We start from the raw sequence: 15,979 nt of genomic DNA, 5'->3' as shown, positions 1-15,979 counted from the left end.
CTCTTGGTGCCTTAAACATATTTTTACTAATCTCCACATTAATCTTACATGATTAACAATACTTGTTCATCTTTCACAGATGAGAAAGTAGTAATTTGTTTAGAGCAGGATTTCCCAACCCCAGCACTACTGACATTTGGTGCCAGATAATTCTTTGCTGGGGCTGCCCTGCACATTACTGGATGTTTAGTAGCATCTCTGGTGTTAAATCAAGTTTAGCCTAAAGCTGCCTCCTTACATATTTTAAGTTCTGCCTACAGGTCTTTCTGTACATCGTGAACTATAACAAGTGCAGATATAAACAGACCATAGCCTATGCTTGTGCCAGTCACTGAGTTTTGGCCAATCAAATGTAGCCAACTGTTCGAACCCTGTTCAAATAAGGCAAAAATGCCAACCTATAACCCGTCCACTCGTTTCTGGACTGGCTACCTCACTTCCATCTTCTGCCCATCACTTTCCTTTTCTGTCCATAAATCTTCCACCACGTGAGTATGCTGCAGTCTCTGAGAAAACTCTAGCTTGGGAGGCTGTCCAATTTGCGAATCTTCATCCCTCCATTAAACTTTAATTTGGCTGAAGTTTTTCTTTTATCACTGGCCGGTATCCACTAGATGCCAGTAGCTCCACTCCCTCCACAGTAACGACAACCACAATATCTCCCGACCACTGTCTCTTGAGTGGCAAAATTGCCCCCAGTAGAACCACTGATTCAGAGACACAGGAAGTGGTAGCGCAGGAATTCCAACAAAATGTTTGATTCCCAAAATCATAGCTGCTGGTTGTTTTTGCTTATTTGTTTGGATTTATTTCTTCATCTAGTATACAATGCCTCTATGGAAATAGATCTATCTTGAACACTGACACTGGCATTTAACTCTACATAAGTGTAAAGCAATGCAGTGAGGGAGAATCTTTATTCACAAATGGCTTATGCTGGAGGAAGATAGAAGTGAGATGATAGCCGGGCATGGTGGCTCACTCCTGTAATCCCAGCACTTTGGGAGGCCAAGGCAGGTGGATCACCTGAGGTCAGGAGTTCGAGACCAGCCTGGCCAACATGGGGAAACCCTGTCTCTGCTAAAAATACAAAAATTAGCCAAATGTGGTTGTGAGCACCTGTAATTCCAGCTTCTCAGGAGGCTGAGGCAGGAGAATTGCTTGAACCTAGGAGGTGGAGGTTGCAGTGAGCTGAGATCATGCCACTACATTCCAGCCTGGATGACAAGAGTGAAACTCCATCTTAAAAAAAAAAAAAAAAAAAGAAAAGTGAGATGATAATGATATAGATATTATTTTAAGTTTCTGTTATTCATTCAGTATCTCAAGGCACATAGAATATCAAATAATAGACTACAAGAACTGTCTGTGTTGCTTTAATTCCACTCATTGATCCATCCATCTATCTATCCATCCATTCAGCAATGCCAGGAGTTGTCCTAGGAACTGAGGTTCTTTGTTGTACAAGTTGGAAAAGTCCCTGCTCACACTCTGATGGGGAGGTGGAGAACAGACAAGAGACATGTTAATGTATCATTAAACAAGATAATTTCAATTTTTCAAAATAAGTGTTTTGAAAAAAATAAAACAGTTTTGTGAAAGTGAGTGACTTGGTTGGAGGGAGGGTGCTAATTTGGATTCAGAGGTCAAGAAATGCTTCTCAGAGATGATGCAAGCTCAGACCTAGATGCAAGGAAGGAGGCAGCCATGTGAAAACCTACAGGAAGAGTATGCAAAAGAGGGAAACAAGCACATGTTAAGATGCTGAAGCGGGAGCGAGTTTGGTATATTTCAGGAATGGAAAGGAAGGTAACACCAGGGGCAAGAGGGAGGATATGACGTCAGGAAGGTAGAAGGTGGATGAGGACCCAGGCATTTGTGCCTTTGTAGGTCATGAGAGGAGTGTGGATTTTATTCTGTGTGCCAATGGAATATGATCTTGTTGGGGGCACTCCAAAAGGAAGGCCAAGTGTTACCTTTCAAACCATCAAAATACTAATGCAATGTCCTACATGTTCTTGTTTCTCTCAGTCATAGTTACATGTTTTCAGTTATTTAAATAGACAGATGTGAGAGTTAAAATATGAAGCTTACAGGGGAAATCAAAGAAATATTTAAAATATATTAGTTTAGTTTTTATTCTCCCTGTAGAGTTTCCGCAAAATAGACTTTTTATTGCACTAGTGTCTTAGAAGGTCTATTGAGTATTTGATTTCATTTAGAAAAGCCCACGGGCACCTATATTTTTAAGAATTCTGATACTGAGTGTCAATGACTGTCAGTGGTTTTAGGTATTTTTTAGAAAGATATTATTGCAGCGATGATCTTATTCCATATTTTAAGCATAACAATTTAAGGCCTCTTGCTTGTAATAGGGATAAAATGGAAGTAATTTAAATGTCTATCAATGGAGAAAGCAGAAATAAAATGTGTTATTGTCATACAATGAACTATGATTCAGCAGTTTAATGAACTAGATCTCCCTGTATTCAACCAGTGCAGGTCTCTACAGAATGAGGCGGGGGAAAGGGTAGGTTGTAGTCAAATAGGTAGAGAAATATATGATTTTTTAAATACGGAAATAATTCACCATATTTGTTTTTATTTGTATATTAGATTGAAAAGATACACATGAAGTCATCATCACAGTTTCTACTTGAGAAGGAAGGAAATGGACTGAGGAGAAATATGGGGTAATTTTAACTTTATTTGTAACATTTTATTTAAATCAAAAATAATAGGAGAAAAATGACAAAACGGTATTTGTTAATTCTGAGGTCTTCTTTTGTATTTTTTGAGACAGGGTCTCACTCTGTTGCCCAAGCTGGGTGCAGTTTTGTGATCATAGCTCACGGCAGACTGGACTTCCCAGGTTCAAGCAGTTCTCTTACCTAAGGTAGCTAGGACAACAGCTTCCTTCCAAAATCAGAAAATTGTAATAATACCATGCACTAAACACAACTATTGAGTGCAAACTTTATGAAACATTCTGCAGTTCAGCATGGTCTGTGTCTTCACAACGAGATTGTGGTTTAGGAATGTCTGACTGAAACTGCCTTTGCAAAAATTGTAACAGTGAGAAAATTATAACAGTGAAAGAGATCTGACCTTGTTTCCAATCTCCAAGTTACCCTTGTTTATTCCTGAGCGTAAGTCAAACCAACTTTGGGAGGAGCTTAGTCTACAGTTTAACTTTGAAACAAAGATGATAACTGCCCTTCCCCCCAAAAAAACCCTTCTTGCCTGGGGACCAGACTATCTTTAAGACTAACACATTAATCACAAGATTAGAAATTATGGTTTAGGAGTCATGCAGTTACAGGTCACAAGATTTCAAACCTTCTCAATTTCTCCTAGGGATAATATCACTATTGTAAAACTGAAAATTGGTACTTGGGATATTTTTTTCAGACCCTACATTATGATGTACCAACCGGCACCTCCCAGACTGGTAATCTGGCTCAGCCAGTTCTGTGATCCCACCCAGGCACAGAAGACAGCAAGAAGAACCTACTTCCCCTAAAATTTCATCTCCAACCCAACAATCAGCACTCCCCACTCCCTAGCACCCTACCCACCAAATTATCCTTAAAAAAAATCCCAGTCTCCAAATTTTCATGGGGACTGATTTGAGTAATAAAACTCCAGTCTCCTATTCAGCTGGCTCTGCCTGAACTACACTTTTTCTCTATTGCAATTCCCCCGTCTTGATAAATTGGTTGTATCTGAGCAGTAGCAAGGATAACTCATTGAGCAGTTACATGATAAGCACATAAAAATGTGCCTTATATCCTTAAGCATCAGAGAAATAAATATTAAAACCAGGATGAGGTATATTTTACTGTTATTAGAATGGATAAAATTTTAAATGACTGAAAATACCAAATGCTAGTGAGGATATGAGTAAATGGACCTCTTGTAATTGCTGGCCACTTTGAAAAGCTGTTTGACAGTTTCGTGCAAGTTAAACATAAACCTTATGACCCAGCAATTCTTTCCCTAGGAATTTACTCAAGAGAAATGAAAACACATTCATACAAAGAATTGCATAAAAATGTTCACAGCAGTTTTATTCTCAATGGCTAAAAACTGGAAACAATCAAATGCAATCAATGGGAGAGGTATAAATAATTATGGTGTCTGCATACAATGGAACACTATATAACAATTAGAAGGAATTAGATAATTGATATACATAATAACATAGATGATTCTCAAAAACATTATGCTGATAAAAAGAAGCCAAAAAAAGAGTAACTACTGTTCATTTATACTGTGTTTCATTGATTTCAGTTTTGTGAAGTTCTAGGATGGACGATCGGTAGTAGTAGAAATTAAAACAGCAGTTTGCTCCTGGGGTGAGAGGGAGATGACTAGAAATGGGCATGGGGACAATGTTTGAGTTCATGGAAAGGTTCTACATATTGATCGAGGTGTTGGCTACATAGGTGTATGCTTGTCACAACTTGTCCATTGCAGATGTAATTGTTTTATATTTTATTGTATGTAAATTTTGTTTAAAAAATTAGAAAATAAAAACCAAGGACGAAAGATTGTGGCATGAAGAAAACATTAAACAAGGGTTTTTTTCTGGCCTTTTGACCCCAAATTCCATATCTTAGAATTTATTCTAAAATGGAAAAAAAGACCCATGCGCAAAATAATATTTATTGACTCACTAAATATTTATTGAGCACCTTATATGCCAGGAACTCAGGGCATGGGGCATAGTGGTAAGTTAAAAACACAACAGAAAACAATAAACAAACAGTAAGAAACATGATGTAGAGTTTAATGAGAAAGAAAATCGTTCATTATAAAGTCACCTAAATCAATACAGAATCACATCTGTGTTAAGGGCTAAAAAGAAGTGCGTAATGATACGGCAGCATTGAGTTGAAAATGCTGATCTTGTCAGGGGGTTGGAAAGATCATCCATAAAGAAAAGATAATAGGGTTGGGATATGAAAGGCAAATAGGGGTTTGAGGAGAAAGAGTGGAAAGAGTTTTGGATGTATAGGGAATAGCATATTACAATGTCCTGGCACCAGTTTGGGTCTTCTGAGAAGGAAAAGCCAAGATGAGACTCACCATATGAGGAACCTATTTTGAGAAAACACCTGTGAAGGCAGGGGATGTATTAATTGGGATTCCCCAGAGAAAAAAACCAATAGGATATATACTTATATGTTTATATTTACAGTAAGGAATTGGCTCATATGTTTAAAGACAATGACAAGTCTCAAGCACTGCAGTTGGCAAACTGGAGACCCAGGAGAGCTGACAGTGTAGCTCCAGCAGGTTTGCAAACCAGGAAGAGTCTGAAGGCAGGAAAAAACAAGCAGACAAACGAACAAACAAAAACAATGTCCCAGCTCAGCAGGCAGGCAGAAGTTCCCTCTCACTCAACCTTTGTGTTCCATTCAGGCCTTCCACTGACTGGATGAGGCCCACCCATAATAAGGAGGGCAATCAACACACTCAAGTGTTAATGTCATTCAGAGACATCATCACTGACATGGTTTGGCTGTGTCCCCACCCAAATCTGAACTTGAATTGTATCTCCCAGAATTCCCACATATTGTGGGAAGCACCCAGGGGGAGGTAATTGAATCGCGGGGGCTGGTCATTCCCATGCTATTCTTGTGATAGTGAATAAGTCTCATGAGATCTGACGGATTTATCAGGGGTTTCCGCTCTTTTGCCTCTTCCTAATTTTTCTCTTGCTGCCACCATGTAAGAAGTGTCTTTCACCTCCTGCCATGATTCTGAGGCCTCCTCAGCCATGTGGAACTGGAAAGTCCAATTAAACCTTTTTTTTGTTCCCAGTTTTGGGTATGTCTTCAGCAGCAGTGTGAAAATGAACTAATGCAATCACAGACACACTCAAAATGATGTTCAAGCAAATATCTGGGCACCTTGAGGCCCAGTCAAGTTGACACATAAAATTAACCATTGCAGGGAGCAAGTAGGAGTGGACTGGGAAAGGCTTTAGACCAAGACACTAATCTGATCTGTGAAGGGAGAGAAGGAAGGAAGGATTGGGTAGGAAGAGCTTCAGACCTCAACAGAGAGCCAAGAAAGTCTCAGGCCAAAGGAAGTCCCTAAGTCAAAGTTGTTCTTTAGAGAGGGTCTGAATTGAGCAGAAATTGGTGATTTTGGTAATCGTGCCATACTCTATCTTAGGCTGAGAGCAGTCTAGTGAAAGTGTTGACTGATGTGAACAAGCACAGTGGATCCAAAGATATGGCAGCTGGAGGGTGTCACCAAAGATTCTCCTAAAGGCAACTACATGGCTACCACAGTCTTATTGTGATAAAGGGCAATGTTGACTATGAGGAATTATGGAAAGGTTACATGGAGAAATGAAAGAGGAGAGTTGAGAAGAGAGAGACGTCCTAGAAGGACCAGGGAGAAGTCTTGTGTTCCATGCTATAAATATATGTCTGAGGCACTGATATGTTTTAAACAGTGTGGGGAAGTAACTAGGGTTATTGTTTGAAAAGATCACTGGCAGCACCATAGAGAATGAACTGACGATATGTCATATTAGTAAAGAGTAAGTAAATTGTTAGTCCAGCCAAGAGATGGTAGTATCACGGTCTAGGGAAGTAGAAATATGTAGAATTGGAAGTGTCTAAAGAGTATTTGAGGAATAAAAGTAAACAAGAGTTGATGATAGATTTTGTGATGATTGAAAAATAGGCAAGTATATGAGATGCCTCCTAGGTTTTCTGGATTATAGAGGTGGATAGAAGCTAGTAGCAGTCATGAATTTAGATGAGGCTGACATCATTGACTGGCTACCTAAAAATCATTCTTAATGTCTTTAAGGTGTCATGAAGAAAATGCAATTTCTTTTAATATTCTCAATGTCATTAATCTTTTTTTTTTCATTGTAGAGGCTAAACACAGAAAAATAGTTATTTCTCCGTCTTCTGTTGTAGTCATGAGACTACAAAGTAGGTAAGGGGTATGTGTTAGAAGGCTTCTGGGGACATATGTATTTTCAGCTAAAAGAGGAGATGCAAACTCCAAAATGACAAAACAAATATTTATTGCTGATAAACCAACTAAGGAAATAAAAATGAATAATAAAAAATTAAAGTAATCTTCAAAAAGGAAGACAAAGGGAAAGGGAGAAAGAAGAATAGATGGAATGAGTAGAACACAAATAGCAAGACTTACAGTTAAACGTATCAATAATTACTTTAAATTATAGTGGTCTAAGTATCTCGAAGGAAAGAGATTGTCAGATAGTATAAAAATGGAAGCCTTAACTATATGATACCTACAAAAATCAACCACAAAACCACTTAAAATGAAAATATACAAAAACATGAAAAAAATATCAACAAGGATATACAGGCTAACCCTAGTTAAAGGAAGATGAGGTGACTATGTTAATATTGAACAAAGATTTCAGAGCAGAGACTATTAGCAGAAATAGTAATTAAGAAGACCATCAAGAGGACATATAATTCTAAATGTTTATGCATCTCGTAACAGCACTTCAAAATGCATGAAGCAAAAAATAACAAGAAATAGACAATTGCACACTTATAATCAGCAAGTTCAACAGGCCTCTATCAGTAATTGACAGAACAAGTAGACAGAAAATATCAACTTGACCTAACTGATATTTATAAAATGAACCTGCCCCAATTACAGTAGAATACACATTTCTTTCAAACCCGTACATAATACTTAACAGAATGATCATATTCTGGATCATAAGAAAGTCTCAACAAGGAACTCATATATACAAAATATCTTCTTTGACAATGATGAAATTAAATGAATCTATAACAGAAAGGTATGTGGAAAATCCTCAAACCAAATAATATACTTTTAGTAACTTATAGGTCAAAGAAGAATTCAAACTAAAAAATAGAAAATATTTTGAACTTAATATATGGAAATACAATATATTAAAATTTGTCAGATACCACTAAAGCAGTAATTAGTGGGAATTTTTTAGCACTATGTGCCAGCATTAGCAGAGAAGAAAAGTCTGCAATGACTTCAGCGTCTATGCTAAGTAGCTACAAAAAAGAGCAAATTACACAAAAAGCAAGCAGAATAAAGGAAAAAAAAAATGAATGAAAATCACCAAAATACGAAAAAGAAAATCAATGGAGTAAATCTATGAAACCAAAAGATGGTTCTTGGAGAAGATAAAATTGATAGACCTCTAGGCAGGTAGCGCAGAGCAAAAAGAGAAAAGAACTAAATTATCAATATCAAGAATGAGACAGCTGCCATCATTCTACAGATATAAAAAGATAAGAAGATAGTATTTACAACCAATGTATGCCAATACATTGGTTCTAAACACAATTTGAAGATATGCCTTCATTTTATGCACTAGTAAGAAAAAAATACCACTAACTTAACTTTTCATATCAATGAGCAATTATACTTTTTGAACAAGCTTCACTGAGGTATAATTGACATACAACAATCTGCACATACATAAAGTGTATTTTTTAGTTTGAATTCTTCTTTGACACATAAGCTACTAAAAGTATACTATTTGGCTTGAGGATTTTCCACATATCTTTCTGCTACTGATTCATTTAATTTTGTCATTGAGATGTCATGGATGCATCTCAAAATAATGGACAAGTGCCTTGAAAGACACCAACTATCATATGATGCAGTCATTCCACTTGGAGGTATTTGCCCATGAGAAGAGAAAGCTTGCATCTGTACAAACACTAGTACATGAATGCTCACAGCAGCTTTATTTACAATAGCCTAAAATTAGAAACAACCTAAAAGGTCATTAGTAGGTAAAAGGATGAACAAATTGTGGTATATTTGTAAAACAGAATACTACCCAACAACAACAACGAAAATGAGCTATTTGGTATACTTACAATATGGATGCATCTGAAAATAATGCTGATTGAAAGGAGCCAGATAAAACAGAATACATAGTATAATTATATTTCCATAACAATCTAAACATATGCAAAAATGATTTATAGTGACAGCAGAGTGGTGGTTCCTTAGGGACTGGAATCTGGTGAGATGGAGAAAGAGATTAAAAAAGGGCAGGAGAAAACTTTGGAAAGTGAGGGATATGTTAATCATCTTGATTATGGTGATGATTTCACAGGTGTATATATATAGGCCAAAACTTATAAAATTTTACACTTTATGTATGTGGAGATTGTTGTATGTCAATTATATCTCAATGAAGCTTGTTCAAAACATATAATTGCTCATTGATATGAAAAGGTAAGTTAGTGGTATTTTTTTCTTACTAGTGCATCAAATGGAGGTGTATCTTAAAATTGATGGCATCTTAGATTTTATAAAAGGCGGCGGCAATAAATGCCTTTGATCTGAGACTCTGGCGCCTGAGCTTTATGCTATTTTCAGCTAAAAATATACTAAGTGATATAACTGGCAATACTGGAGGGGAATCATGTTGGGAGGATTGTGAATTTGTTTTTAGGCCTGCTAAGATCAGGGCATTTTGGTTAGGGCTGCCGTTGTCCCTCAGTAGCTTCCTAACAGGTCACTACATCTTCTTAGGTTCTCTCACATCCATTCCCCACACAGCAGCCTTTCTTCCTTTGCAATAGATTCCCAAACATGGCTGCATTGCATAAAGCCCACATTTTTCCACCTCGCTGAAGATGAGGTCATGTGACTAAGTTCTGGCCAATGAGATAAGAGTGGAATGGACATGTTTAGCTAATTATAGTCACCGCTCTAAGAAAGGAGTCCCTAAAATTGCAAATGGGTCTGTCACATTACCTCGTAAATGTGTCTGGCTTTTTACCTGCCTATAATTCATCGACACAGAAACTATGTTTTCAAAATAAAAACATTCCAGACACAATTGAATGGTATTTTATAAGTGAAGTTAAAATGCTTGTTATGGAGATGGCAATGTTGCTGCTAATCCCCAAACTGAAGCAGTCTTCTTCTGTCTTTGGACAAGTCATTTAGTCTTTCTGCAACAGGTCCCTGAGCTGTGAAATGTGGATAATATTACAGGGCTTGAGGGTGCTGTGAGGATTAATTAACATTGGCAGAGCACTTTGAACATAAGATTTTGCCCTCTTCACACATTTTATCCAGGGATCTCAACAGACTGTACCAATAAGGATGGTCCCATTTATCTCTGTTTTCCAGATCAGGTTATGAAGCAGGGAGAAATTAATGGCTTGCCCAAAGTCATTCGGTGAACCAGGAGAACAGCCCTGAGGAGTCCTCTGGAATATTGACTTCTAATCTTCCTGCAACAACCATTAGATGCACGCTTTATTTTGAAAAAGGGTCTTAGAAATACCAAATACCTGTGTTATCTAGTTACTGCTCTCTGGTCTTTTTCTTTTGTGTTGGCCTAGATTTTTTTTTGGATCCATTTTGCAGCGACCTACAGAGAGGAGGGCTCTTCTCACCAGAAAGGAAACTCAGAAAATATCTGGAAGAGTTTAATGATCAGAAGAATCTTTATGGTTATCCCTATCAAGTTCACTAGAGGCATATGTTTTTTTGTGTGTCCTTAGTCATAAAACTTAAGATGCGAGACCCACTTGTGCAGAAACAGTCATTCTGGTTCTTTACAATTGCATTTGGAATTTATTTTTAAAAAAATCACACAGTAGAAAATGAAAATTTCCACTACTTCTACCAATAATTAGTAACTGCTGCTAATATTTAATGTAGAGATATTCAGATTGTTTTGGACATAAAAAGTACATTATTTAAAAATTGGACCATACTGCATAGATAATTTATAACATAGGGATCTTGCTATTCTCCCAGTTCCAGCCACCCTGACCTTGCTCTACCCTATGCTATTCCATTGTTTATGGCATCCCATCACCCTCTCTACCTTTGCTCAGATAACAGCACCTCTTCCTTCTCAGCTCAGCTCCCTAACTGCTCCATCCCTTACCTTCCAAAGGGGTCAGGTCCTGTCTTCTTGTTCTGCCCTTGCATGATATACTGTAATTTTCCTTCGTGTATAATTTTACACTTACCAGACTATTTTTATAATATCTCTCACTCCCAGTGGACAGCCAGCTCCATGAGGGCGGAGAGCCTGGTCTCCTTCTCTCTACTCTATTGACACCTAGGCCCCTAGCATGCCTGGCTCAAATTGTGGCTCAAATAATATCCGCTGAGTGAACAAGTAAGTGAAACTTTTTCCACTCATTTTAATGGCCATGATTTGGATTTGTAACAGAATGGTAAATGTGACTCTTCCTGTTGATTTCATTTTAGTAGAAGCCTTAAAGGCCCAGGGGGCAAAAAACATTTAGAAAATGCTCTAAATGTTTTTAAAGCAAGGTGCTGGACCATCTGTGCAGAAATTGCCAAAAATAGTAGTTTAAAACTGTTTTGTCTGCATAAGCTGATCATGCACCTCCAGCCTAAATAAGACATGGTGGGTAAACAGATTAAAAAGGGAAGATTTCCTGGCAGAGAGCTGGTCTTCTCTTTCCCACAGGGACAGACAGGGGAGCTTGCCCTTTACCTTAAAGGAATGGAGCCGTTTTCAAGAGAATCACTTGAAGGCCAGATGTGCATCCCCTCATGTGCTGAGGACACACGGACAAGTGCCAGACCCATCGCTAGGAGTCTAAAGGTGGAGGCTGTGGGTTGGCTAGTTGCCCTGACTACGGCAGAGCAAAGAGCCATGGCTGCCTTAGGAGTGAGCTGACTGTCCATGTACAAGGGCGACAATGAGTGAGATTCTCCTCTGACTGATTAAACATACAGAGGGAACAACTAGAGGTTATCGTAGACTAGATGCCACCAAGAGGACCACCCAGAAGTGCAAACATAACTCAGCATCCATCTGGGGCACTGGAACCTGGGAGGTGGAGGAGGTAAAAGAGTAACCAGACTGACAAAAGAATTGCAGATGGGGCCGGACACGGTGGTTCATGCCTGTAATCCTAACACTTTGGGAGGCTGAGGCAGGCAGATCACCTGAGGTCGGGAGTTCAAGACCAGCCTGATCAACATGGAGAAACCCCGTCTCTATTAATAATACAAAATTAGCCGGGCATGGTGGTGCATGCCTGTAATCCCAGCTATTCGGGAGGCTGAGGCAGGAGAATCGCTTGAACCCAGGAGGCGGAGGTAGGTTGTGGTGAGCCCCGATTGCCCCATTGCACTCCAGCCTGGGCAACAAGAGCAAAACTCTGTCTAAAAAAAAAAAAAAAAGAATTGCAGATGGACCTTCTAGCAGGTAGATTTCTAATGGATTCACAATATCTCCATGACAGAAAGAGCAAAATTTTATTAATTCACTTGCTACCTATTGGGCATCAACTCCAAGGCAAAACCTAACTTTCCCAAACAAAACTTTCCCACTTGTTTATCACAAACAACATTGCAGTGGACATTCTTAGAATTAAATATTTGTGCCTTTGGATACATGTGGATACACATCCGGAAATGGTATTGTTGAAGACCAAGGATAGGCAATTATTAAAGTTTTTAGTTTTTTAAAAATAAATACTACTTGTGCTCCAAAACAGTTATATCAATTGATATTAATTCACATTCTCATCAGCAGTTCTATTTGTCTTTTTCTAAAGATATTTGGGTAATGACTTTTAGATGTAGGTTTTTATATGATCTCACCATTTCCAGTCCAGTCCCTTCTAATTCATTTCTATTCATCAGACAGGCTAATATTTTAAAAAATATAAATCAGATGCCACTTCATGATTTCATTCTTTTAAATAAAATGCAGTCTCCTTGCTGTGGCCTGCAAGGACCAGAATTGCATTGCCCCTTCCTACCTAGCTCTAGGACTACATTTCCCAGCACTCCCTCCTTCTCGGAGCTTAAGCCCTACTGTCCTTCCCACAGCCCCTTGAACTCACCAACCTTTTTCCTGCAAGCTGGCCTGAACCCTTCAAGCCCGCTCTTCTCTCTAGCTGGGATGCACTTCCCCCTGACATTTTCCATAGCTTCTTCTTATCTTTCCTATCTTAACTTATATATCACCTCCTCAGCGAAGTCTTCCCTGGCCTTCTCTTATCTGCAGTAGAATTCTTTGTTACTCCTTACAAAGCACACTGCTGACTCCTTTTCACCACCATCTATAGCTATTTACATTGTTTATTTACTTGTTTATTTTTCTCTCTCTTACTGAGACATAAGCTCCATGGGGACGGGAACCTTTTTTATCCATGTGTCCCTGTGTGTGTGTGTGTGCATGTTTGTGCGTGCCAAAGTTTATTATGGACAATCTTTGCTCATAGCAGATACCCAATATGTATTTGTTAAATGCAGAAAGGAAGGAATGAAGCATTGAGGAACTGAAGCAGAGCTGTTCCCAGGCTCTCCTACCTGATTTGATGTCATCTTCCAAGTCATTCTTCTTTCACTGGCTGAGGACCAGTAGAGGGGAGAGCTGGCTGTAGAACAAATCACCTCCCTTGTTGGTGATAGCCAAGTCATTTTCATGAGCACCGTCTCACCTTTCCAGAGGAAAGGCCACATATGTTTCTGTGACACTCACACTGAGAGCAGCAGGCAGTGGGGCCAAAGCTCAAGTTATTTTTGGTAAGGGTATTGGAAAAGTGCCATTCCAGCTTCAGCCTTGGTGCTTTGTGGTACTTGGTGAAAACACAGCCTCCTTTGATGAAGCTTGGGAGCTCATCACCTGCTCTAGAAAAGTGTAGAAGCCTCTGGATTTTTGTACATAATTTCTTGCCCTCAATAGCTAAAGAAGAATAATGACAATGATAAGGATGGTAACGGGCTGAATGAAATTCAGAGAGCAGGGCCAAAGTTGTCCATATGTTTAAGCTGGAGTGGATTTCTGCTTTGAATGTGGTAGATGATGACCCTTGGATTAATTTCTGGCTCTGCAATCCTATGGTTAGAAGGTTCTATTTGAGTGCATGATAACTTTTGTATCCTATCAACAAGATGGCCACATAAGAAAAGAGTGCTACCATGTGTATTGTCTTTTAAACTCATGTTCATTTCATTTTAATTAACACTTATTTTTTTTTAGACGGAGTCTCGTTCTATCACCCAGGCTGGAGTGCAGTGGCGCCATCTCGCCTCACTGCAAGCTCTGCCTCCCAGGTTCATGCCATTCTCCTGCCTCCTGAGTAACTGGGATTACAGGCGCCTGCCACCACGCCTGGCTAATTTTTTGTATTTTTAGTAGAGACGGGGTTTCACCCTGTTAGCCAGGATGGTCTCCATCCCCTGACCTCGTGATCTGCCCACCTTGGCCTCCCAAACTGCTGGGATTACAGGCGGGAGCCACCTCACCCAGCCTATGGATTCATTTTGTTCTTTCAGTAACAGACCATGCCCAAATGAAAACTTCATTCTCCATTTTCCTGTGGAGCTGGGTGTGACCATGTGACAAAACACTGGTCCATGCGATGCAAGAAAAAGAGATGTTTGACACATCTGGATCATATTTTTATTAGAAGGTTATTTTCCCTCCATGTTTTCTTCCTGCTTCCTGGGAAATGAGAGGGTATTGCTCTGTTTTCACATTACTAATGAAGACATACCTGAGACTGGGTAATTTCTAAAGGAAAGAGGTTTAATTGACTCACAGTTCCACATGGCTGGGGAGGCCTCACAGTCATGGCAGAAGACAAAGGAGAAGCTAAGGCATGCCTTACATGGCAGCAGGCAAGAGAGCTTGTGTAGGGGAACTCCCGCCTTTATAAAACCATCAGATCTCATGAGACTTACTCACTACCACAAGAACAGTATGGGGGAAACCACGCCCACGATTCAATTATCTCCACTTTGCCCCACCCTTGACATGTGGGGATTATTACAATTCAAGGTGAGATTTGGGTGGGGACACAGAAACACCATATCAGACAATAACTAGACTCAAGAATGAAAAACCATGTCCTGAGGTGCCAGAGTTGACCAAGCTTGGATCCCTGGGTGGCCTTATAGGACTAAGTGTCCTCCTTGCCCAGGATAAACTATCCTACCTGGATTGTTACATGAAAAATAAACAAACTTTTATCCATCTTAAATCATTATATTTTGGAGTCTAGTTGTTACAAAAGCTTCACATCCATTTAAATAACTTCTTGGGGTGCTGGAAGAGGGGTTCTAACAGTGTTGTCAGGATCTATCATTTGCTTCTCTTTATGTCTTGGTTCTGCTCCTTTAGCGTGGCCTTCACTCTTTGATAAGCCCTCCCCTAGGGTCTCACGATGTGTGTCAGCAGCTCCTGGGCTTCTTCCGTCCAGATTCCATTTCAACTGGAGTGTGAGTCTTCCTCCCAGTATTCAGTAAAAGTAACTCAATTCATTATTAATTGGCCAGCTTAGGTCATGTGCCCATGTCTGAACCAATCACCAACCACTAGTTGTCCAAAGGAAGGCCATGGACAGGGCTGCACATGTGAGCTGGAAACAGGGGTAAGTACACTCAAAGTGAAAATGGTGACTACTATGGGAAGAACAAAGTCTGGATGCTGAGGAAACAAACAGAAATGCATACTACAAATAAGAAACCCTAAATGTTCAAAAATTGAGTTCAAAACACGGAATGAAATAGCATTTTTTTTTTTTTTGTCAGACATTTCCAGTAAAACTAAATCATGTGTGACAGTATGTTTGGCAGCACGTGGTTAGGCAAGTTGTGCACTGTAGAACTCTATAAGCGCTGCTTACATCGCCTACCTCTGTGAATGGTTCTTTTCCATTTCTTTTCTTTTCTTTTCTTTTTTTAAATTTATTTTTGAAACGGAGTTTCGATCTTGTTGCGCAGGCTGAAGTGCAATGGCACAATCTTGGCTCACTGCAACCTCCACCTCCCAGATTCAAGTGATTCTCCTGCCTCAGCCTCCCGAGTAGCTGGGATTACAGGCATGCACCACCACACATGGCTAATTCTGTATTTTTAGTAGAGACGGGGTTTCTCCACATTGGTCAGGTTGGTCTCAAACTCCCCACTTCAGGTGATCCGCCCACCTCAGCCTCCCAAAGTGCTGGGA

Source organism: Theropithecus gelada, chromosome 10, assembly GCF_003255815.1.
Source record: "Theropithecus gelada isolate Dixy chromosome 10, Tgel_1.0, whole genome shotgun sequence".
NCBI lineage: Eukaryota > Metazoa > Chordata > Mammalia > Primates > Cercopithecidae > Theropithecus > Theropithecus gelada.
The sequence above is the reverse complement of the archived record's forward strand: the minus strand, read 5'-3'. Positions refer to the sequence as shown.